Here is a 25,944-nt window from a genome sequence, read left to right as displayed (position 1 = left end):
TCAGTGGAATGCTGGAGCTGAGCTGTAATCCAGTTTCATTACACCCGTCTCTAGGATTTCCCTTTCTAAATGCATTGTTCTTCCTTCTCTTGTTAATTTTGTGTGCCGTGCACGCAGCCCTTCATTGATTGGTATGGACAACAAGGATTGCTTTGTTCCACAATTTCTTATCAGTTGACTCTCTCCCAAAGAAATATCGAACGCGGTACAGAGACATCCGACTCCTTTTGGCGACCGAAAGGCCGTTTAGCAGGGGTTCTGTTGTCGCTCGTGAGCGCTGTGAAAGGTCAGGCTCCTGTAATCTTGTTTATGTTTTTGGTCAGTAGTAAGCCTTCCTAAGCCAGCTTTGTGTCAGACACAGCTGGAGAGGCCTCTACAATTGCAACAGAGCAGAAATAATTGGTCCTGCAACTTGGATGCGGCCATGACACACAGGTAATTTGCTAATTTCTGTCTCTCAGCTGGTGTTAACCAGCGCAGGAAGCTGCGGTTTTTCAGAAAGAGTGTATGAAAATGATTAATTCTCTTCATGTTGCTTTGATGGGATTTGAAATGAAGCGGGGCAAACAACTTGTGGAAAAGAAGCCGCTGTTTGTTTTTTTGTGCCAAGTCCTGCTGTCGCAATTTCATAGTGCTCGATTGTATCGTTAAGGGGGGGAATTCAATTGCGATAGTACAATAATTAAACATGACCCCCTGAAATCTTGAAGTAAGTGCCTTCATAATTTCCCCCCCCTGTTGGCTTGGCTGTTTTCAGCTGTACGGTGTGGAGTGCACATGCTCATCCAGTGAATTGCCACAGAGTAGATGCCAACAACCCAACCTTCCATACAATCAAGTTCTGCATACGTGATGCCGTGACAGTCCCAAGAGAAGCCTCTTACCCTGAACTCAGCGTGGATGACTTTGAGCGGGCCACCTCCAGCTGATGGGGAAATTTGGATTGGAAAGTCGGTAGCAGCCACTTTTAATTATGCTGGCAGTAAAGGATGAAATTGAGCAGGAATGAAGTGCTTTTTGTGCATCGATTTTTCTCTGCATCTGCGGACGCACTGGAGAGAGGGAGAGACAATTGTAACCTTCCCTATCGCTGCACTGCAGGCAAACAAGGGGCGCTCCATGCATAGGCCGTTTTTTTTTTTTTTTTTTTTTTTTATCTTGGCTTTATTTTTAATACAATGAGAGCATGAACATCAAACCATCCTTCTCATCTAATTAGGAAATGCCATTGAATTGAAAGGGAACTCGGGCAGGTCTGGAAAAGGGCCACACAAGCACTTTACCTTGATGGAGTTTTGATGTTTTTTTTGTGATCTGTTTTGATATCTGACAAACTTTGGCCAAGGTTCAGTGTGGATTTTTGTGACTTGGATGACAAGGTGTGGCAAAGGCCTGCGGATGGATCCTTTGAGCTCTTTCGACGGCTTCCCCCTCAGGATTTATGCCCATTTCAGGTGCTGTTTCCAGTAATCTTAAGCCTTTATTTTGGCAGAATGTCACCTCACCTGGGTACCGGGAGAGTGACTGCCACCTTGATTGCCCTCAGGTCCCCACAGGATTCCTGCCTGACTTGGCTACTGCGGATGACTCCGGACTATAAAAAGATCAGTTTCTTTGGAAAGAGATGACAGCCTGGCTTTTGTTTGCTTGTTTTTGAGATCACGCTTCCGCCTGTTTTCTTGAGAACTTCCCCTGACCGCGTGCATTGCACACTCACACCAGCAGATGCGACAATTCATCATGCATAAGAAACCCCACTCCGGCAGCCATCTGTCTGCTTGTGTCTGTTACCATCCACCGGCAGTTTGTTTTCGTCCCCATCACCCATATACAATTTTAATGGCATGCAAAATATGCAGAACCAATATCATGACCTCCGAACCTCATTCTAAAATCTCGCTCCCGACCTATGCGTGACCCACGTAACAGAAACCAGAAAATATACTGACTGTCAACATATATAGTTTCTGAGACCGGGGGAAAGGTTTGCCATTTGGTGCTCCGCTATAGTGTTACCTCCACTGGATAGCTGGGATGAATTATTATGCCCAGTTAAAATTAAATTTGACCTCCCCTACCTGATTCCTAGATGACCTGACAAAAACAAGATGCCAAACCATAACAAGTCAAAAGCAGTGAGGTCAGAGGGGTCCGGCTCTAACTGCTCAGGGAAACCAAATTCAGGAGCCATTTCTCCATTTCACCAACTCAACTGACGATATGAAAACTGGTGCATACTGATAAGAATACTTAAACACAATAGCGCAAAGTGAGTAATTAAACAAACCCTCCTGCTAGACAAGAACATCAATGCTGGACTGTTCGGCCATTCCCCAGCATCCAATGCCACATTTCTCAAATTCTTGCTAGCTACAATTGTTGTACGAAAGGATTACAGAAAGGTGAAGTTATAGCTAAAACATTATTCTTACGATAAAGTTTGGGTGAGGCAACCAATCCACTTTGCTATGGTTAGGGCATGGTTACGGTTAATTTAAAGGGCGAGATTGCAGTTAATTAAAATGATTTATTGAGGCAAGGTGGCAGCTTTCGGCAGGTTTTCCATTGGATTGCATTGGATGTTAATCTTGTGAATGGTAACCTGACGTGCCAGATGGTTTGTTACACAGAACCATCTGGAAGGGTTTGGAAAAAGGCAGGTTCCGTTAAAAAAAAATAACACTCCGCAGGTGATTGGACGAAACCATCTGTCTATCACTGTCAATCAACCAGTCAGACACTAGGAGAGTGCTATCACCAGCAGAGCCAGTTGGAAAATCAAACTTAAAAAGAGTGGAACAAATTTTTCAGAGAGAAAGCCTTCGATGCAGTTCGCTGCTCTTCTTTCAATTAATTGCACCCTGATATATATATTATACCCCTGATATAACTGATGTTACAACAGCCTCATACACATTGCGTGAACCTCGGCTAGATGGATTTGCAAGATCACGTGATGGCACGATATTGTCAATCCAGCTGCCTCCCAGGCACAAGGAACCGTCTAATATGGATGCAATTCCGAGGATGCTGGGCTGAGTTAGACAGTTGTGGATATGCACTTGGAATATATCCAATAAGACAGTACCAGCAGGAGAATGCTGAGAATATGCTAGCTGCTTCAAAGATCCGTGTTTCCATTATCGCGCAGACCCCCCTTTCAGTTGAGCATTGAGCTTTTGGTAACCACAGCACACTGCTGCTCGCCGGTTTGATTGTTTCTGGTTTCCTCCCCCACCGCCACCACACCTTCTCTTTGTCTCGCATGGCAGTTCCATCTCTAGCTCAGAGGACTACATTTCAAATTTGCGGTGACAGTCTAATGTTGGAGGTGGGATTTGGGAGGCTTCAGGGGTGCCTTCACAGTGTCGCGTAAAAAAGGTCACGTATAGCTTGTTCCATACTGCCAGCAAATGCGCCTACCGTCGAGCATCCAGGCGTTTCATCCCCCTCTTTTTCTATACGGCCCTTTCTTGTAATTATAAGAATGAGCACACCGCTTTTTCACTCACACTGTGGCCACGCATTAACCAGCCCAGCCATTGTTTCTCTTCCCACCCATTCAGTTCAGTCACATTTTCTCATTGCAGGTGAGCTGATGAGAACATGGCCCTTATCTCTCGCTGTGCCTAAGACGAATTGAACACGTTTCCCTCAGTCCATATTGTAACATTAAAAGGAGACGATTGCCACATGCTATCGCCGCGGCCACTTGCATGGAATAATGCAGTGCAGGTTTTTCAGTGATAGAAAGATGCCTATCATTCTTTGCCGAGCTTTTACTCTCCTTAGGGCAATGTGTTTAATATGACCCTACAAATGTGATTTAGTGGGCAGATAGCCTTGGGATTGAGGGGTTGCTGCTGCAGAGACCTCTGCTGTGTAGTGTATGGCGACGACGTATGTAGGCTAAGGTTATCTTGCTCATGTTGGATATGTTGTGGAACTGGATATAGCGGAGGGATTCTTACAGAAGACGTGAATGTCAAGGCCTCTATCTTCGCCAACAAGGGCAACAACACAGGGAACAAAACCCCTCGATTATTTCACGATTTGCCACAGTTTTTCTTTCTTTCTTCAGCGATAATTTGTTGTTTATCCCTTTTGAGCGGACTCATTCCTCCTGCACATTTCCTGAAAGCATCCTCTTGCAGAACATCGAATCTTTGCCACATGTTTTCCCTCAAATCTCATCCCGCCCTGTCTATATTCATCCTCGATTCAATTACTTTTTTTGGATTCAGCGGAGACTCGTTTCATACAATATTGCTCTGCGATGCGTGTTGCTGCCCCACAGATTTATGTCGGAGCTGAAGGATGGCTGTCCCATTTTCTGCATGGATAGCGGCGCCGGTGGCATTGTGTGTGCTTTAAAAGCTCTCGTCAGATGCGCGTTAAGGACGTATGGACAGCACAGCCAAGCCATTCTTCCAGACACCGGCCATTTCTGTCACATCCTGCCATTAGCTTGTGTATCACTATGATTTGTCATGCCAGTTCTTTTGGTCTAGTGTCTCAGTGTGTGTTTGTGCTGGTGTGTGTGTGTGTGTGTGCGCTGAGTTGAATATGAAACCATAATTCGGTGACAGTGCACATGCATGTCTTAGTAGTTAAATGACTCAAATTACCAGACTTATTAATTTGAGAGATAACTTTCACCACCTGAATGGTCACTTTGTTCAGTCGTTTAAGACGGGGAATGAATACAAAATTAGAAATGTATCAAGCCAGTTACATGTGGATATTTCATTTTTTGCTGAATGTCTGGTGAAAATTGTTTTTTTTTAAGTGATGTTTAGAAACAGGAAGATGTATTTAGCCTCCTTTCAATAGCTTGCTTTCCTTTGGCAGATTGTGGCACATGCTGGGGATGGATGGAATAGAAACACACTGTGCTACATTATAGTGTACAGCACATGCCATAATAATCAATCCTGACAAGTCTCCCAAGCGTTTCCACTCTTAATGTCACTGCAGTTCTCGACTATTCACTGTTCAAGACCTATAGCTCCACATCAAACCCAATTTTTGGCCTTAATAGTCACAGATATTTCAGCATAGCCTGTCTACCGTAGACATTTTCGACAACCTAAATCCGTCACAAGCCAGTAGACAGCTAGCCAGCACGGGGTCCCACAGCCCATTACCGTCTTGATGCAGTTATAGTTATGTCTTTCTTTGTAGTCACAGTGAAAGGTTGACATGCCCCCAGATGACCGCCCCCTCCTCACAGGGGTCCTGCGATATCTCGGTTGTCTCCTTCCAGGCCTGAATGGGCACATTGTGCTGCTGCCCGCTGCTGCTCTGCAGACCACTAGGTCCTCCACACACACCTGTCAAGCCATGTCCTTGGCGCCTTGGGTGCTGAGACACTCCAGAGCCCCCCTGCTGCACACATGGTTATTGAACCCCCGCACAACCATGCAAACACACATATACACACACCTTAAAGCAGCCATATAGGAACAAATAAACATGTGGTTAGGCAGACCTCTATGAAGTCACAAACGTGTATACAGAGACACACACAATTGAATTTCACATAAACACAGAGTATGCATACATGGTCTTTTCACACACTGCAACACACAAGCACACACTCAAAGGCTCGACTTTATTGGAAACACACCTCGCTCCCCTCGCGTATGCTAAGGTTATATTCAGTGTAGGTCGGCCTCAGTATTCAGAAGGGGTCAAGTTCCATATTTGTCAGGGTGGGGAGGGCAAGGGCACAGAAGGCTGGTTGAGGTGCACACGCTCGCACATGGAAACAGGATTCAGAAGTAAACTACTCGTAACTCGATCCGCCGCCTCAATCAGTTGCAGGTTTTCTGTTTTTGAGCTGAGGGGGAACCACCGGGGGACACAGTGTCCTTTCCCTTCATATAGCACGATGTGTGGTTTACATTAGTGCTGAAATGACTGAAGGGAAATCAGTAGCATTTATAATTAATGATTAGCTAATTAATCGATAAGTTCAATGACTGAAAATGACATATGTTGAAGTTTTTGCATAGTCTTCTATGGTAAAAAAATTGAACTTGGTTGGACAATTAAGACACATGAAGATGTCCTTTAGAGTGAAATGATTATGTATGTTTGTCACTATTTCATTACATATTTAATGCAAAACCATCAAGCCATTATTTGAGAAAGATAACTGGCACTTTAATTGATCTTAAAATAATCGTTGGTTACATCCCTAAATCAACTTATCAGTGTTTCTGCTGCACCGGTGTGAGATGTAATATCTTCTTCTTCACTCTTGTTATTTTTTATTATCACTTTAAACCAGATCCCTTTGAAGTTCTAACTGTGTTTCAGCCAAAATGAGCAGTTTGAAGATGACACCTTTCAATTTACATTAGTCTCATTTTTTTTATATATATATCTTCCATTTAATGGACTAAACAACTGCTTGATTTATCTTAAAAAAATGTTGGACAGATTCATTAAAATTGCAAATGAAATAGTTGCAGCCCTGGTTTCCAAAAGACATTATTTTGAGCGACATGACACATTTTGAGAGCACAATGTAACTCATGACCCGTTGAAGGTAATCCTTATTTTTGATGTCTTGCCGCACTCATCTCAAGTACATCCTCTCTGTCCCCCTGTAAGTGTCTCTCCGTGGCTTCGGCCGGTAACCCGCCATAGTGCCTCTCCATGTGGCTTCACCATCACAGAAAAATGCTAAATGGCTGATTGTACATGCACACAACGTGCACGGTGGTGAAGGACCTCTGGTGTCAAGTCCCACAAGTGTCACCCACACAATTTTCCCCTCTATTGACTTTTATGTTCTGCTGCAAGGTTGGTCATCGTGGGGGGAATATATATGTATGACATGCGTGATTATCATAATGATATTCCCATGCTAAGGTAAGCAGCTCCCTAAAATTGGGGGGGGGGAACGTCCTTGCTAATGTATGGGGATTGTGACAGCTTATTTTTGACGATACATTTCATGCATTTAGTATTGGGCGTCGTGGACATCAAAGCCTTTTAAGAACCATCTCTGAGCTGGGATTGGTGGTGACATCATGCGATAACATGAATCTCGCCTGGGCTTAAGAAGCAATCTAGCACTCGAGGACTACAAAAACATGATATTTACATAAATATTCAAGCCCATGAGCTTGCACACATCCAGGAATAAAAATTCAAAACGAAGGTGCTGTGTACCACTTTGGCTGAATGCATTATCCTGTAGGCTGTGCGTGCTCATCCCTTCTGTCGTTTGCGCGTTTGCACAGACACACACAAATGGACACAGTGGAGAACACACTCATGCATACAGGGCATGGTAACCTACAGACTCACATCCCACGGTTCATCCCTTTCCAATTAAGGCCAATTAGGGCCCGTGTAAAAGGAAGTCTTCGGGGGAGGGACTGTAGGTTGGTGGTGTACATCCCCCATCACCTCTTCTCATTGGTATTGCCAGCACAGAGTGCGAGATAGAAATAGTGACAGAGGAAAAAAAAACAAACATAATGATAGATGAAGGGAGAAGAAGAAAAGTGTCGATGAGACGAGTGGATGCTGAGAAAGTGACCAGGCGGAGAATTAGAGAGAGGCTAAACAATGAGGTAGTATACGTCATCTTGCTGCAGTTGCCAGAAACCTCAGTCAATTGTTATCAGCTTGCTTGAATTTAATGTGACCCTTGGGGGGTGAGGATGCTGCCCATGCATTATAAATGCTGCCCATTGACTCCAGCTGGTAGGCTTTTCCTCCCTTCCGAGTGAGCGATCCCTGACTGGCTATGATTACCCAACTGATTGTAGCAGCACGGCATAATTCCTACAAGTCACATTTCATAAACAGGCAGCTTTGTTTGTATTTCAAACCTGAATGCGGCGAAGGGGATTGTTCTCCCCTGCCTTTACCTTTTTTGGATTAAGACCCTTAATACATACAGACTTGTCCTCCCAGCATGAGAGGTGTAGCTACATTTGGTGAAAGTCACGGTGTGTTCTCCTAGAAGTGCGCCTTACCTGAGGGTGCAAGCCAAATCTTTATGAAGCCCGGTTATTTCTGTCTCTCAGAGCAGCTCATTTGAAAGTCTGTATAATCTATGAAATAGCTGCGAGTAGTCGAATAAGTACAGACGGTGCATATTGCACACTTCACACACAGGAGTATGTAGGTTACTCAAGGCTGGCTCTTCTTGTAAAGGATGCCACAATTTCAATACATTTTTCTGTCCATTAGCCGTATCTCGTTTGCCTTTGGCCTCGGTGTGCACAGGCCGGCTTGTCAGTTACAGTGTCACGACGACTGGGTCATTTAATTTAAAGCCCTGCTCCGCCGATTAGTGCTTTTGTTGTGAGCGGCCGTGACTACTGTAACGCGGGTGTTTGGGTCAGCGATGGGCACAATAGCTTAGTTACTCTCGCTGACTTCCTCGCTATTGCCTCTCCCTCTCTTTCTCAGCACATTTTCCACTTGGCTGATAAAATAAGCCACTCTTTGATGAGCTTTCGGCAGGCCACGGTGCCGTGCCTCGGTAAATGCTTTTATAGAGACACACCACAGGCTGTCGACTTGGATCAGTCATACCGCGGCTGCATGCGTCCACCGCTTTCTCATATGTCCCTTTGTCTCCTGATTTCCTTTCTTTTTTAGACACACAGTGAGAAGCCGGCGCTTGAGCCGCTAATATATTTCAAGAATGCCTTTTTAAAGTAGAATATGGAACCCTTCGCCTCGAGTCAATCCCGCCTTGTTTTCTCTTCAGTTGGTCAAACTAATGGCCGTGCACCGTTCATCACGATTAGTTGTCTACCTTGAAACAGCATGAAGCCTGAGGGTGTGGTGGCCAACAGCTGCAGAGCCATCGCAGGCTGTAGAGTGGCAGACGGCGGGTGCAGCCAATCCCCCCCCCCCCCCCCCCCCCGCCCCCCCTCAGAGAAATTAAAAATTGATGTTGTTCATTGTAGTTTTAGTCTTGTTTGTTACCTTGTATTACCCTCCTTGTAATGTGAATAGCGGCTACATTAAGTGTTTAATCCAATCTCTTTCTCATTGTCACTCTTAAGTAGAGTTTTATTACCCTGATGCTGGTTTCCCTTTTTTTTTTCTTCCCCCTGTAAGTAGTTGTAGAAAAAAAAAAAGAAAAAAAAAAGAAAACACTGATTATTTTGTGTGCTTTTGTTCCAGTGCTTGTACTGATTAAACACACTGCGCTTGCATTCTGCCGCTTTATGTACTTATTTAGATATGTACATGAATGAAAGTCCACAGCGGCCGGCTTCAGCTCGTTGTTAACCCACCGCGGCTCTCCTATTTCAACCCCTTTTCGGTGCTTTTGTTGAAATGAACATTTTAAGGATTAAACCCTGCATCTTTCTTGGCAGAAGAAGCGTTGTTCCACCCAACATTACTGTCGGGCGTGGCCAGCAGTACGGTCCGTTGCACTTGTGACCAGACTCAGTGAACAGTGGTTGTCCAGCCACACTGTACCACAATGAATCACTTCGGGGGTGTGAAATCAAATTACGGTTACGAAGTTCACGGCGGTGAACGCTGGACGGTCCGCCTGTGTCTCATCGCTTTGTAATTTAGAGAAACACTCCTCTCACCATGGGAACTGAAAAACAGGAGTACAGTAGATAATGGGAAGAAGAAAAAGAGCCGAAGACGCCCTTCCAAGAGACATTTTGTGTGTGTGTTTAACGCCATAAAGTCTCCTCTTGGTTTTCACTCACACTCACAGATATCATGTGGTCCTGGCTGGCAGTCCAACAAAACTCTGCCCTCTGTAATATATAAGACGTGACTGAGAAGTTAAAAACATGACGTGAAAGCAAAATCTTATATTTTTAATATTTTTTGGCCTTCACATGGAAATAAGAATACAATACCCTCAAATGTCAGTATGCAGAGATGGGGTACTGCCGCTCTGCAATTTTCAAGTGTAACATTAGATATGAAAGATCTGGGGAAAATAAGTTGTCGGAATCTTTTACTTACTAACCTTTTTAGGCGTCACTGTTTGTGCTGAATTGAAACACCCAGGATTCATAAATTCTGTGAAGCTAACATTGACGTAGCAGCAACTAGGGCTGCACGGCGTGGTCTAAAAGTGATATTATATTTTATTGTCATTGCAAAACTAGTGAAATCATGACGATGGGGCGTTTCTCCCGTTCTCTGCCAAGCAAACGTGTTTTATATCATCTGGAGAACAAGCTTTGTAGGCCAGAGCATCTCTGCAGCCCTGCAACATTTCATTTAAACACTTTGACACATTTTACCTGTTTGATTGGATATTGCACTTTTCACATTTCGATTCTTAGCTGCAGGGAAGTACGGTCAAGCATTAGCTTCTGTTGGTACAACATTAATAACATTGTCAGGTTTGTCTTTATTAGAATACTATTTCACTACTGCAACTGTAAATATAACACAACTTTTAAAAAGCCATGATTATATTGTAATACCTGTGAGTAAAGCCAATTACTCAGCTTCTGTATAAATATGAGTCAAATTGGTCAGTTTTTGTCAGTTTATGTCTAATTTCTAACTAATTTAAAAGATTGTGGTTGAATTGTTTTCTCAGAACAAATTTAGCCCTAATGCCAGCTTCGTGGTGTCAGAGTGTAAACCTAACACAGCCCTGAGTAACTCCACAGCTATGCTGTCTCATTAATGAGCAACCTGGCGTTAATAAGCAGCTATCTCTCACAGTGTCACATCGGGTCATCCATGCGTAGCACTTCAATAGGACTGCATATCTTTGGAATGAACATCCTAGAAGTAATGGTACAAGATAGCCCTGAGTGCCTGGAACAGCCTGGTGTAAATTTTTCCGGCCCAGAACCCTTTGAAGAGACTTTGGAGGCTTCAGTTCTCAACTATAGGCAGCACTTTAACACTGCTGATTATAAGAGAGGAGGCTTGAATTGGGCTCTGACAGTGTTTCTGCTCAGTGAGGCCGTTCAGGGAGAGGAGCAGTGAATATGGGTTTTATAAGAGGTACAGATGTGAAATGAAGTATTTTTTTTTTTTTTCATTTTATTTTGTCTGTGAACTCGGTCGCTCCTCTCGCGCTGCAGTTTGTGGGTAGGATCATTGCGGTGTGGTGTGATTGTGTTCCTCTCCAAACACTTCCAGGCCTGCTAAATGACTGGCAGATGCTCTGTTGACCACACTAGCTTCAGTGGCTCAGCTGAATCGACCTGTGGCATCTGCCTTCTCTGCCATAGTCTCAAATTTGATCAAACATAACGGACAGCAGATTTGACGCTTCACGTCCCCCACACTTGTTTGGAAGCCAAGATCGGACAGCCATTGTGCCCGGATGATATTTGAAAGTTGTGGCGAAATAATTGGCTTTTTTATGTCTGTGCTTGGTTTTTGGCTTTTAAAGCATGTGTCCGTGTTTATAAATGATATTAATAGACTCCCCAAATAGGTTAGGAGCAAAAAAAAAAAAGTATTTTTATTTTGTGTTTTCCAATATCTACCTAATTTGCATAGTAAACACAGGACCACTGATGAATCCTTTTTTAATTTTGGCGTATTATTCAAGACCTTAACCTGTTTTAGACACCCCAATTAAGAAAAGCTTTTATCACTTGTATGATTGCAGGTGAGATTTAATTAGAAACCAGGTAAAGGGAGTTTGCATCGCAATAATGAAAGGGAGTAAGGGGACATGTTTGCCAGTGCTTGAGGGGGAGAAAGAAACAAGCTTTCTAATTTTCGCTGAATACAATTTGAATTTACCTCTGTGAAACCGTTCATGTCGCTCATTAATTCAGCCATAATTAAATGTAACCACTTCACCTGCACGCGCCGGTATCAGCCCAACAAAGGTTCATATTGAACCTAATGAGTGAAAAACGCAATGAGCCGACCGGCGCGGACGGCTAACGGGGAGAAACCGGCGCACGCGGAAAGACGGATTGATACAAAGGCGAAGAAGAGGCAAGGGTAGGGGAGGCGAAAATGTGTGCGAGGGGGGGAAAGCGAGACGGCGCGAAAGGTGACTGGAGGAGGCAGTCATCAAAATGCTAATGTTGCATGGGATATTTACTGCAGAGTGTTAATGCAGTTTAAAACAGGCTCTTTGTCCTGCAGCCCATCACCAAGCCGCTGTTGGGCCCTAATAAATCAGCCATTAAAAGCTGATGTGACCTGAATAGCACTTCATACAGCGGCGGTCCAGCTCCATCGCCAGTGTGGGAGCCGGACAACAGCTGAAAAATTTATGAAGACGCCAATTAATGAGGGTCGACCCAGAAGAGGCCGAAGTGTAGAGTTTGTGTGTGATGCAACTTTGACAAACTCACACTTCTGGCATTGAAAAGTAATTATTTTCCGTGGCGAAAAGTAAAGTGGTCAAAGTAAATGTCCTGGATGTGCACAGACCAGTTAACGGTGACCTAGAGTCGTTTTGGCAGACATTAAAAGTCGCTGGGCTTTTTAATTATGTCCCCTGTCGCCCCATTTTGAAAGAAAAACTGTTCTACTGACGCAAGACTTATCCTGTTCCATCTCCTAACCTGCTACCTCTCTCTTGTGTCCTCACAGGGCAGGACATGGTTTTATTGTCTGGAATGTGATACGCAGGAACTGTGCGGAGAAGACTCAAGAATCGCGCTCCTCCTCACACTCAGGTATTGTACAGTTTCATCACCGTTTGTGTCTTTACATGTCATGAGTACGCAACAGATTCCTGACCTCCCCCCTCCCCTAACAACACACCACTAATGAAGAGCATACATGTGGGCCAATTGGGCTCGCTCTTTGTGTGCAATAGGATGTTTATGAAAATGATTCTGGATAGGTCCTCATCTTCATATGCAAATCTGTGGGACTTGAACGGCAAGCCTTTAATTTCTGCCGCCGGCGACAAGGAGGGCTTTTTTTTTTGGGTCCCTATCTGCCGAGCGTGTTTGGATTTCATTCCCCGATGCAAATGATGTTTTCGCTGTAATCATGCAAAAGCGCAGCTGGCTTCCATTTCTCTTTCGCCTCTAGTCCCCTTGCTCCTTGCACACACCCCCTCCACCCCTCCACCACCCAGAAAACCTTCACGCGCCAAGCTCTTTCTCCTCTCGCTGTCTGTTTGTCATTGTTGTCTTTTGCAACCCCGTGTTTGCTCTCTGCTTCTCCTACTTATCTCCTTCCCCTTTTCCTCGCTCACTTGTCATGCCAGCTAAAGCCCTCCCCTCCCTCCCTCCCTCCCTCATCCCGTCGATAGGCGCACACTTCCCCTCCGCCACCACCGCCGCCGCCGCCGCCGCCGCCTCCACCAGCCCTCTCCATACTTAATGGAGCCACCAGCCTCCGTGCCTCCTGTGGTGAGCCTGGATTGAATTCAATTAGGGAGATTGTTTGCCCTCCAGAGTTTACTGGTGGGCTCCGTGGATGATAGGTTTGCTGTCGTCCCTCCTCCTCTCTTTCACTCACACACACACACACACACACCTACACACACAAACATACCCTGCTACATCCATCTAACCCAGTTCCCCTTCATCCAACTCAATGCAGCCGCCCCTCCTTTTCTCTCTTCCTAACAACTTCCCCGCGGCAGTGCATGTTTTCTTTCGTGCGCGCACGTTGTTGACATTGCTTTTTCGAGCCCCTGTTGATGTTTTTGTGTTATTTCACGCCATCGTATTCAACGAGATTAAGCCATAGGAACTCGCCGCGTGAAAAGAATATGTCATACCACCTTTTTTGATGAGGCCTCAGGGGCTCGTCTTTCTCCATACGGCTGTTCGAGAGTCGATGGGACGGGAGATTTCAGAGGAGAGTAATTGGAAATCACGTCGGAGCTCAATCCCGGCTGCTCCGCGCACATTCCAGGATAATCCCATTTTTAGAATTAATTTGCCACTTCGCTTGCAAATCCGGCACAAAAGAGAGGACAGTAAATGTTGCTGACAGAGGAGGAACGGTCACATTAGTCGCAAGGTGAAAATAGAATTGTGCTGTCATTTGAATCACACTGAGAGCAGCGGGCGGTAGTTAAACGCAGTGTTGGCTCGTGCTTTTCAGATATGAAGCGTACGTCTGGTACAGACATAATGGTCTCTATTCTGTGTAGGAACACACTTCAGCATACTTGTCCGGCAACCCGCTGCTTTCCCTCCAGATGTCACGCTGCGTGACCGTGTTCTGGTGCTTCTCAGGAATCAGAGACTGTATTCGTGCTGAAAGATGTCAAATGAATTAAAAGCTGGGGATCGCTTTGATGATAAATATCCTAATGCCCCCCGACGTGAAATTACAACCTTCATTTGATGCACCTTCTTTTCCCCTTTTTTTCCTAATTTGCGGTCACTTTGGATTACGTCTAATTGACTTTGGGAAGATATTTTTTAGGGCTTAGAGAGGCCAAATTTACAGCACGATGTTTTGTCATGAGTTACAGATAACTTGAATCAAGCTGGACAGGCAGCATGTATCAAGTCTCCATCTACTTCAGCAGAGATGTTTTGTGGATCTTTCATTTTTTGGGTGAATTTATCCTTTAAGGCAAGATATTTGATTTGAAAATTGTAGACCCCTGTTCAACTACAAGACCTCCTTTCAGTCTCGTTGGAGAGTATGAACCTCCGCACCCTCCCACAATGCTTTGCATACCTAACACGGTTGCCCATAGCATCGGCCATTCAAGTTAGTTTGACCATAATGGCCTGTGATGACATTAGCCCTGCCAAGTTTTTGGTTCTGTTATCTTAAAGCCCTGCCGTTTGTTTTCATAGCGCGATCCTGCCCGGACTTCTTGAAATGATGCAAAACAGGTCATTTGAATGGAAAAGGAGCGAAATCCTTTTGGCCGATGTCGGCAGTGTTCTTGAATTTGAATCCCGCCCACAGATAGTTGACTTTGCACGTCTTTGTTGTCGTGTCCTGTTACTTGGGCAACTACGGTCGACACCAGAGCAACCCGGCTCAAGGATACCGGGCAGAGCGTCGAAACCCTCTAAACGACCAAATTATTTAAAAGGCACACATTGCTGGATGCGGTGCGCGGCTGATAATGACAAATTTGTTGACCCTCCTTGCAGATTGGTGTTGTCTTGACAACAGCATCGTCCTGGAAATGTGTCTGCTCAGACATGTTTGTGGTCATTTTGTCCCAACAGGTGCAGAGAGTTCACGTGGGAACACTAGTGCAGCTGCATGAAAATGTCTTTTGTATACTGGGATTGAGAGATGAAATTGAGAAAAAGAATGTGTCGATATGCCAAAAATGCGAGTGCATTGTTGACTTTAACGTCAAATGTGTTCTTTAAGGCGTAGCTTTATTTAGGCCATGTGTGTGTGTGTAGCTCACAGCACAGCGCACTTTATTTATTTCCTTTTATGTTCTGAACTTAAAGCAGCTGTAACCTTAATTATTCACAGTGTTGTCTTCCTCTTTAGAAGATATATTTAACTGTGTGTGGTGGTCATGCTTGATGAGCATGTGTGCGTTCGTCAGCCGGTGTGTATATGTACATGCTGTAAATGTGCATGCGCGTAATGCACATTTACCGCTCAAACGTGGTGTTTGCTGAGACACTGTGCGTGTCCGCCCCCTCCACCTCTCCCAATACAATATTCATGCCTTCAGTGGCTCTACATCGCTCTCAGGAACTGCATTATCACACTACAAGTTCCTTTCATTTTCTGCATACATCCATGCATGTTTAGAATCCGAGTTGTCGGTCTCACGAGGGAATATTTTTAGACATCTCACAGCGCTAAGAGGGGTTTTCACACTACGGTTAACAATCAATAGTTCAGCTGCTGTTAATTTCAAAGTTAAGAGGTCAAAGAAGAGGTTGACATTTTGGGAAATGAATCTTTTTTTTTTTTCTGGCCAAGAGTTTGAAGAGAAGATTGAAACAATTCTCATGTCTTTCCATTCAGAATATAGCTACAGTGAGCATCTTGTTAGCTTATCTTAGCTTAGCATAAAGACTGAAACCAATGGCGAATGAATTGGCCTTAAAATGCTGTTGCTATATTTTTAGGCTATATCTATCTAGCTTCAATGATCAATTAATTAGTTGTTAAACCATTTTGATAATTGATAAATCAGTTTGAGTCATTTTTTAAGGACGTACTCTGATTTCAGCATCTCAAATATGAATATTTTAAGGTTTCTAAACTGCTCCATTAAGACATTTAAGGACATCACTTTGGGCTTTTAGAAAAACTGATGAACTAGACAAAAAAACAAATTAATTGAGAAAATAAATGACTCAACAATGAATATAATCATTATTTGCGTCCTTACCTATGTCACAACACATCATATGTATGTAAAATGTTTGACCTAATACCTCGATATAATTAAAGTGACAATATTGTAGGAATGACTTTTTGATATTTTCACAAAATATTAAAACGAGATGATATACACTCTCATATCATGACATTATAAATTGATCTAAGAAGTCACTTTCCTGGTTAACTGTTACTTCAACATTGGCTTAATGGGGGGATATTTTGGAAGAATTTACTTTTTATAACAGTTTGTAGTTTCTTTCTCTTCCAGTTTGCCTCCCACACACACACACACACACGAGTCTACACTTTTATTACCTGTCACCACACACCTCCACAGTCTGGACGGAGACGCCGGTGAATTTGGATGGAGCTATTTCTGTCCGAGAAGGGGTTACCGGGGATGTTAGCACAAGTGTCTTGTCATGTGGCCGGCTGCTCTCCTGATACCTGCCCTGACAGTTTGGGCGTCTTAATAAAACAACACCCTTGACAGCGAACTCACACAGCAGCTCAGTGGTCTCTCTCCATCATCTTCTGCCAACTCCCCGACCACCCCCCATCCTCCTCCTCCTCCCCCTCCTCCCCGTGACCATTTACGCTAATGTGAATGAACAGGACGATCTGTTGATGACGATTAGATTCAAGCGCCGCTTGCACCTCTAGGGGAGCTACGCTGATATCATCTGACATGACAGAAGAATCCAAAGCAGCACACTGGCCCTAATTTGAAAGACGCCGCCGTTATTTGAGCTCCGAGGCATTGGGTTAGAGATATGGTAAGTGGATACTGAAGTCGGCCATGCTGATTCAGTGGAAGCTGTTCAAATTTGTATAGTCCAGAGAGATGTCCACTAACTTGAAGAGTTTTTCCTCTTTGGTTTTTCTAACGCTCACTCTCCCTTGAACTTGGTCGGCACCCTGTCCAAAGCTCCTGCACCGGCAAGGTGTGCAGCTCTAATCAGCCCTGTTTGATGTGCAGAGGCAGCGGGCTTTACGGAGGAGCCAAGATCTCTTAGGACATTAAGGGGAGAGGAGAGAGAGGAGAGGGAGAGATTACTGCTGGTCTTTTTATAGAGGATCACTCCATCTTGTCCTTTTTAGCTCACTCATTAGTTCTCGCTTCCCCCCGGAGGGCGATTCTCTCTTTCTGTCTCTCACCACGACCACGGCCACCTCCCTCACTTCGGCGAGGAACCTGTCTGGCTCTCGGCGAACCAAATATGAATCCCCGGCCTTCTCCGTTATTATCGAGTCACAGTCGGGAGGCGCTCGTGTGGTCCGTGCGGCTCCTGTCCTGGCAGGTATGAGGAAAAAAAAAAAAAATCGGCCCATGAGAGGAAAAGGGAGACAGATGAATAATGACTGCACATGCTTTCTTTTGTTGGCGGTCCAGGCTGAGGAGCCTGTGACATACCCTTTCTACACCTCCCCCCCCCTCAATTCCCCTCTATTTCCTACCTCTCTTCAGCGAGTACCTGTGAAATCAGACATCCCTCTGTGCCCGTCAAAAAATAACCAACACTCTGCAGCCAGCTGTCAGGGGAGTTCGCCGCCATACAACCGGCGTGCACGCTGAGGTAATCAGAAGTTGTCAAACGTGAAGTGTCCTCTTCTACGACTGCGGGTGCGCTATGTGTTTGCCTCTCCAACACCCGAGCCTTGGCTACAGTGTAGGTGCACTAATAGCCTCTTTATCAACAGGGATCACTAAATAATGTCCTGCGACTGCATATTTGGCAGGAAAGTTGTTGTTTCGCCGAGGAAAATGGAGACAGAGATGGATAATAGGAGCTTGTTGTCGCTGCCAGCCTTCCCCGGCCAACCCAGTCGTGAGATGGGACTCTTTCATACACTTTGATGACCTCTTATGATTATACATTATTTTCAAGCGCGCCGACCGCTGCTCCGTTCGCATATTCCCGAGTGGTTTATGAAAAAAAGGATTTACATATCTGTTCTCCATATGCATGGCCCCTCTCTCCAGCCCCCATCTGAGGGGAACGCCTGTCTTATAAAAACACAAGCGGAGAAATTATTGATTTGCATCTGTTTATGCGGGAGGAAGCCGAGCACCTCCCCGCTGTCAGGCCCGGCGGGCTGGATGCGAGCATCCCAAAGGTGCCATCGCACCCGTCTGTCCTTTTTACGGTGGCTCTAAACCGCGGACAGGGGCTGCAATCTGTTTCCGCCCTCCCTTGAATTTTATTTACAGCCGCAGCTTGGCAATAAAGCCTCAAATTTATGACTTACTTTTTAATTAGAAATAATGTCTTGTAGAGTTTAAGTGATGGATGGTTTAATCAATATATAGACTGCGGCTGGCCCTATGATGAACGCTGCTATTGACAGCGTGCAGAGTAGCCTAACTTAACACTTTGTCTTTCAAAGAAATATGTAGTGTTTTGTTTGCTGATGGAAAGTGTTCGCCGGCCCGTTCGTGCCTCTCTTCAGTCTTCCTCCTTCCATTCTTCTGTCTCTTGCCACTCTTTCAACGCTTTCTCTCAACAGGCAGCATTCTCTCCAGAATGAATCAGCCTCCCCTGTCACACTGTATTTAGCCAATTATTTTACCACCAGCGATACCCCCATTGTGTTGTGTGCCATATTTGCGCAGGTTTAAATAAAATAAGTGTTGAAGGTGGCTTCTCGGCAATGGAATCTGACAAGCTGGAAGAAATGCAATTCTCGAATAGGTAGAGATTTCTTTCTTTTTCTAATGGGTAAGGCAATTTCTGTCTTCTTTTTTTTTTTTTTTTTTTCCTCAGGTTCAGAGGAAGGAGAGAGCAGAAAGGATTTTCAAGTAGAATAATTAAATATGAATCAAGTCAATGGGATTTGTTTCCTGGCGCCGTGGATGATTGCGTAATATACACCGGGGATGGAATTATGGTACTTGACAAGTGAAGTTCAATTTTGTCACTTGTGGCTTATTGTGAAGTGCTCAAACAGGGTTGTGGGGAACTGGATGTGGCTTTTTTTCATTTACCAGACAATTGCAAACACTGATCAGAAACGGGAACGCCGTTTCTATTCTCTGTCGCTACATGAAAAACTGATTTCAGCACTGACATCAAGGACGTGATGGTCCGGTGCTGGGCGGATCTGCCAAATGAGCTACAGTCCGACAACGACCTGCACCACTTTTACTTATTTGTTTGATTGATTGATTGATTGTTCAGTCTGTAAAGCATCACAAAGTGGTGCACATTTCCAAGAACCCAGGGTGATGTCTGCTTGTCTGCTTGCTTATCTTCTGAATCCCAAACACATTTCCTTTATCGAACATGAAGAATTGCGTCGAAATTAAAAAGCGAAAAAAGCTGCGGTGGCAGGAAGGTGATAAGCCGCCAGCTCATGAATGCACCAGTGCAAAATGAACTATGCACACAGACTATGAGACAGAAAGTGAAAGAGTGTAAAAGGACGGTTTAACTGTGTCGTAGCGTGAGAGAATATAAACTGTTACTGTTTTTAGGTTGTGTTTTTGGAATTATTGTGACGGATTGAAAAGTTTGTGGTCCATCCTGAGGCTGTGTGTGGGGACGGGTCAGCGCCGGGGTCAAGGAGGATGCAGCAGAACCTGACCACCCGAGGAGAGAAGCCGCTGTAGAGTCTCGTAGTCCTGACCCGGTTGCTCTGGCACCGTCCGTGCAGCTGTCTGTAATATAGTGAAGTGAATGGTGTTGGTTCTGACGATCTCCTCGTCTGTCCTCACTCTCAGCTGTAGAGATTTTTGTTCGGCGCTGCTGCGATTCCCAAAGTAGACAGTAAATGCAGCCGTAGAGGACGCTCTGTGTGGTCCCTGGGTGGAAGTTGTGAGGCTGGCCAGGAACAAATTTCTTTTTTGGTGTGAGTGTTGGACAACACAATCATCACCTTTTGTTGGACAGAGAAACATATTTCTCTCTGTGGGTTGGATTTGAGAGATTATTTACTCTTGAGTGTCCAAAAAAGGCACCATAAGAAGAATAAATTGGCTGAAACAAAGCACATTGTTGCGTTTTTCATGCACACACAAGACCTAAGGCCATTAAAAAACCTTCTAATAAACAATAACGACAAACGAAATTATACACAGGGGCTTTAATTTAAGGAGCAGGGGGAATGAATAAGAAATCAGTGTAACCATTTCTTTTGTAGAAGTAGTTTCAGACGCCTGGCGGGTAAACATATTGTACAGGTTAAAGTCACGGCTAATAGAGTTAATAATTGAAACTGTAAGGAACAAAGGCCGTGATGAAATATTTCCAACGTCTTATATGAACAGCTGCAACGTGATGCTCGCTGCTGCCGCCGTCCAGACCACCTACCTCAAAGAGAACTCTAATAGACAGGATAATCGTATCCATCCGTGCACACACAGACCAACACACACGACATAACATCACCTGTCCTCTAAGACCGACCACAATGCCTTTCTTTCTCATTGATTAGTGTTGCATTCACTGCCCAGGGCGGGCAGAGGTCGTAATAATGACTTTATGCTTTGTTTTCTCTGGAATAGAATAACCATGGACGACATGGATCCCGCGCTGTGTAGCTTGACTAGTCCCTCTAGTCAATGGTTAACTGTTGTTCGGCAATTCAAAGCATCCAGGCTCTGTCGCAACTGACCGCACTCCTGTAGATCTTGACCCGGGTACGTTTTCTTCAACCCCCCCTGCCCTCGGCCTCATTTCCACTCATTTCTCCATTCCTTCATTCTGCTGGCATGTCTGAGCTTATCTGCCTCCTTTGTGCAACATAAGCTTGTAGATAAGCGGTATATTGGGCCGGGTTACTCATGTCTGTCTTGTTCATTCATCAGAATCCTCTAATTCCCCCCCCTAGAAACCTATTTCCCAGACTGCAGGTGGCCCGTGTTGTAACACGAAGGGCACGCCTGATCTCTCCAAAGCAAACATAGACATTCAGTCACCGCTGCCGCTTTTGTATTCCCCGCGAGTGCCGGTAATGCCCCGATATGTATGTGCACTGCGAGTGTACACATGACTAATCTCAGAGACAGTGTAGAAACATGCCAGTGATGGGTACGCAGCTTTAGCCGAGATTAGCCATGAAGTCTGGAATTATTCTGTTGTTGGATTTGCCCCCTCTTTATATCCTGGCTGACAGATAGGTGGCACATAAACAAACAGAATCCCGCCAGGATGTTTAACAGTGGTTACCCACAAGTCCACAGGTGACTCCAATTGTGCTGTGTCTTGAAACTACGCAGCCTCCAGCTGGCCTCAGGTTGTCTTTCTTAAAGAATGACCCAGTTCTCGCAGTTCCATGACACACGGTGCTGTAACTACGTTGGCGGAGGGTTTATTGGGAATGAGCAGGTACAAACCTGAGTAAGAGTAATGCCCTGAGACTCCAACCAGTCCTGTTCGCCGGTCAGGGTCACCGCCGACCACGATCTCTGTTCTGGCCAGTTAATTAGGAATTAGAACATGGCACGACCCTCAGGATGTTCTCCATGGTTTGAATAATGAACACCTGGAAATGGACGAGGAGCGAGAGCGGGGAAGAAAAAAAAAAAATTACTTTGGCGCGTGCACAAGTCATTCCATTAAGACTTTTGAACTCGTGTGGCCTTCATAATTACACGCCGTTTTTTTTTCTCCATTTCTTCGCAGTCCTTTGAGTATTTTTTTTCATTAATTTTGAACGATTTAAAGACGCAAGGTATGGTTCTGCTGCTGGAGGAACTGGGGTCCTATTTGTCATGTCATGATAAAGGCTTTAACACAGTTAGAGATACACTGACGCCAAATCCTTCACAAACCAATTCCACTCCACTCTTTACATTAATTAAATTGCTATAATTTGATGATTCTTTCAGGAAGCACCATACCTTGATTTTATTCAGCAATTCATCAAGTAGCCTGTTGCCGCACAGCTATATATGCATTGTTCGCCACAGAGCATGAAAAAGCTTTTCTCAGTCGCCACAATTCATTGCGTCGCGCATTCACTCCAAATACCCGCCTGTATGAGACATAAATTCACGGTGAAAATAAGAATTCGAGAAAAAATATGACTGGAGATGATGCAAGTAGAGGCAAAAAGAAAATGTGTTTTTGCAGGAATCCGGCCTTTTTTGTTTGGGGAGTTTGGAGCATCGCCTCGCTGTAAATTCCCAGTGAAATGTGTGTTGCCTGGTTATATCTCGCCATTTGTATCGTCAAAACCAAGACTGTGTCGGTGCTGTTTGTGTAGCCGTGGAGGGAATGCAGCGCAGGTGGAGCGTGGGTTCCAAAAATACAGAGCCCTAAGAATTACATATACATGCTCTCTCTTAAAAAAAAAAAAATCCAATTTCACCCATAATTCTCATATTGCTTCTCCCGCAGCTGGTGTGCTCACGATTTAACATTCTCCCCGTGTATAAGGCCCAGTTTTGCTCCCGTCTGCTATATCATAATCATTTGGCTCGATGCCTTGATTCGAATTGGTGAATTGTTGCACCCCGAGTAGGTAGAGTATGATACATCTGCTCACGGGCCACATTATTTTATCAACCGCATTTGCAGGTCACAGTGCAGTGTAGTCAGAAGGTGGTGTTTCCCCCCCCCCCCCTGTCTGTGCTGGCAGTGAGTACGCCCCAGTACACACGGTCCCTAGATGCAGTCTGGCAGGCCTAGTGAATCATCTTCCCGTCACAGGTGGGGGAAATACAACAGCGGGATTGGCAGTCCAAAGGTGGCGTCTGGCTCGCTGTTGAGTGAGGTGTTTGGCTCGCTTCCGCTGGAAATGTGGATATGTCATATTTCTTCATGCAGGAGAGGGAAAGAAAGTCAGGCAAGTTCTCTGTTTTTTCTCTCTGCCCAGACAGAATTATCCGCTGAAGATTTTTTTAGCAAGATTGTTGTTTAATTCCAGGATCTGTGCAGCATCAGTCTGCTCGGGTGCATATATGTTGGTCGGCCTGCTTGTTTGTTTGTGTGTTTGCGCCTCCACCAGGGTGGGTGTGCTGCTTTCATACTCGCCGGGTGGTGTTTGAGAGGCTGTTTCATCCGAGCTCTTGTAGGAAGGTGGTTTTGCGAGGGCCGCTGATCAAAGGCAGAATCCTGAGGGCCAACAAGGGCCCGGCTCAGGCAGCAGATGTTTCCCGTCTCTGTTAGCGCCTCAGTTGGAGCTATCCTTATTTAACCAGCTCTGGCTAATGGCCCTCGCCGGCGTTGAATACACGGGATCACTTTTCTTCTCTGTTGTGTGTGGAACATGGGACGGAACCCGAAGCGCCAGGGATATCTTGTTCCTCTGTGACACTCTCATTGTGCTCCTCAGCGAATTTCTGGCCAGAAAAATCCCTTTCACAGTAATTGGGTGTGAATGAAACACTTGCGCTCGCCTATTGTCTCCAGTATAGTCTTGCATTCAGGCCAGTGGTTAAACAAGCCAAGAGCGAAGGCAGAAAAGGGTAGAGAAAAACCGGGTGGGAGGAGAGGGGGGTTGTTGCAAAGTGAAAGGGATCAAGAGAGGACGTGGTTAGAGAAAGAACAGTGTGTGTGGAAAATGACAAAGAAAAGTCTCAGGTATTGTGTCGTGCAGAAAACTAGGGAAGCAAAGAAAATATAAACTGCAAAAGCAGGGAGGCAAAAAAAAAAAAAGCACTTTTCAGGAACAGCAAGGCAGCAGAAACGGTTTGTAGTGTGTGAGAATGCAGGCAATTTGCAAACTAGGCACCGGAATACAAAGTGGACAAGCACGTTGGTTGAACAGACACAGAGAACCCCGCTCTTCATATGGCATGCAGGAGATTGATTGAGAGATTCGGCGGGCCTAATTGTGCTGTACCATCTGCCCAAGTTACAGAACCTGCCAGGCATGTGACAGTTTCCAACAGGCTCACTGACGAGCAGATGTGTTCAGGAGTGTGTATGCTTGAGTGTGTGTCTGTGTGTGTGTATTTAAGCACGTCAATCTACTTTGCGATCACTTCTTTTTATTTATTTTTTTTTTAAAGGAAATTAAGACGAGGATTACTCTCCTGAATTACAGAAAAGTGACAAATGCAGATAAACATTGTTAGCGTTATTTTTCGACATGATTAAATCTCCTCATGTCTGCTGCTTTCTTGCCGTGTATTTATTATTCGTAGGATCCATCAGTAGATGTTGGAGTGGTCATTGTTGCTGTCAGTATTGGTATTGATAAAACAGCCTGAAAAATATCATAGGCGCAGAATGCATTTCCATAAATCAATCAACCGTTTCCCTCCCGCCGCTCCCACAATGAAACGGATCGTCAGCACTTCAACAAAAGGAAACCAACAAAAAAGCTCCACACAAAACATGCATACTAATTCATTCGGCATTCAATGAGATGGCTGAGGGGATGTTTTTCAAAATAAAAGGGCAGTCAATATGTGAATTGAAAAGGCACTGACCAAATAACCCACAAGAAATACCTTATTTGTTAATTCAAGTTGAGAGATATTAAAAAAAAAAGAAGCTGTTTTGCTCTTTATCTGACAGTTGGGTGAGATGATTGATACCACTCCTGTTCCTGTGCACCAAATATCAAGCTAGCAGCACTTGCCAGTTAGCTTGTGTGGTGAAAACAAGGGGAAACGGCTAGCTTGGCCCTCTTAGCATATAAATTGCCATGTCCTGTTTTGTAAAGAAGAAACTGATGTCGGATTGAGTTGACCGAGGAGCGGTGCTAGGTGGATTTTGTTAGCGGGCTAGCTGGTTCCATGTTTCCTGCAGACCAACATCGAGTTCATTCTGCCTGCAGAATAAAAACCCAATACATGTACGAACATGTCCTTTCCCAAATACAGAATAGAGCTGGAAAACTTTAAATCCAAGCACAAGATGGTGTTTCTAGAAGACAAAATCTGGAAGCCGTGTCTTCGACGAGGCCACAGTGTCCGGTTCTCTACTTGCAGCTACAAAGAAGTGATTGGATCCCACCTGAAATCTGACATCTTTGTCTTGCCAAAGCTTGAGGAGGGGACACAGGACTAGCAAATAAAGTAATGGGATTTGCATATCAAATCACCAACAACTATCCTGCTGCTGCCTCGTCGCTGCCAGCGGTTTGATTTGGCTGCAGTATCCACTCATACTCTGTCTGATTGAAGAGCCTTTCAGCCATCAAAGTGTCTTACATCACCAGTATTATAATTAATGAACCATAAAGGCATTCATCTACATACTGTTTTTTGGCTTCTTTCGAACATATAAAAAACAGACACATTCCACTATTAATTTTATTAAATGGCTATTGGCTGCTGAAAAGTACAATTTCCAAGATTTCCGTTCATTGCTACTTGTTAAATCCAGCCCAACTCTGTTGTCCCCAGCGTGACTATTTAACGACCTCATTCATTGAGTTATCAAGCCGCGGCATATCCGGCAAAAAGTATTTTACATAGAATCCTTGTAAATGTCCAACAGCGATCCAAGCCACTAAACATGACAATAAAGTAATGGGTTGTTAATTTACATGCAGGGCTGAGGATTTCACTGGTGCAGATCCTGCAGATGATGTTAACTATATGACAGCTAAAGGAGCTGTGGTTAAAAACATTCTTAAAGCGGCCGGCTAGAGTGGCTTACGTTTGAAAAGGCACATGAGAAAGGAATCAAACGCTGCGTCCACTGTTGTCATGTCTTTGTCTTTCATTATGTTCTGCAGCAGCGTCCCCTTCCCTTTGCTTTGGCCACAGATGACAGGGGACGCTGGCATGTGTTTCATATT

General features: G+C 44.7%; 1 protein-coding gene across 20 annotated transcripts in view; it reads left to right on the top strand.

The window, feature by feature from the left end:
- LOC115589634 (adhesion G protein-coupled receptor L3) overlaps positions 1-25,944 on the top strand; it is a 204,876-nt gene that overhangs the window by 11,017 nt on the left and 167,915 nt on the right. For 19 of the 20 annotated variants that reach the window (XM_030430661.1, XM_030430665.1, XM_030430649.1 and 16 more), the window contains exon 2: positions 12,544-12,629. The gene's annotated coding sequence lies outside the window, so the exon portion shown is untranslated. Of the gene's footprint in view, positions 1-12,543; positions 12,630-20,862; positions 20,885-25,944 lie in introns of those variants that run through there. The other variant, XM_030430646.1, reaches the window with a different exon arrangement.

The sequence above is a fragment of the Sparus aurata genome, chromosome 10, assembly GCF_900880675.1.
Source record: "Sparus aurata chromosome 10, fSpaAur1.1, whole genome shotgun sequence".
Taxonomy (NCBI): Eukaryota; Metazoa; Chordata; class Actinopteri; order Spariformes; family Sparidae; genus Sparus; species Sparus aurata.
The sequence above is the reverse complement of the archived record's forward strand: the minus strand, read 5'-3'. Positions and strand labels throughout refer to the sequence as shown.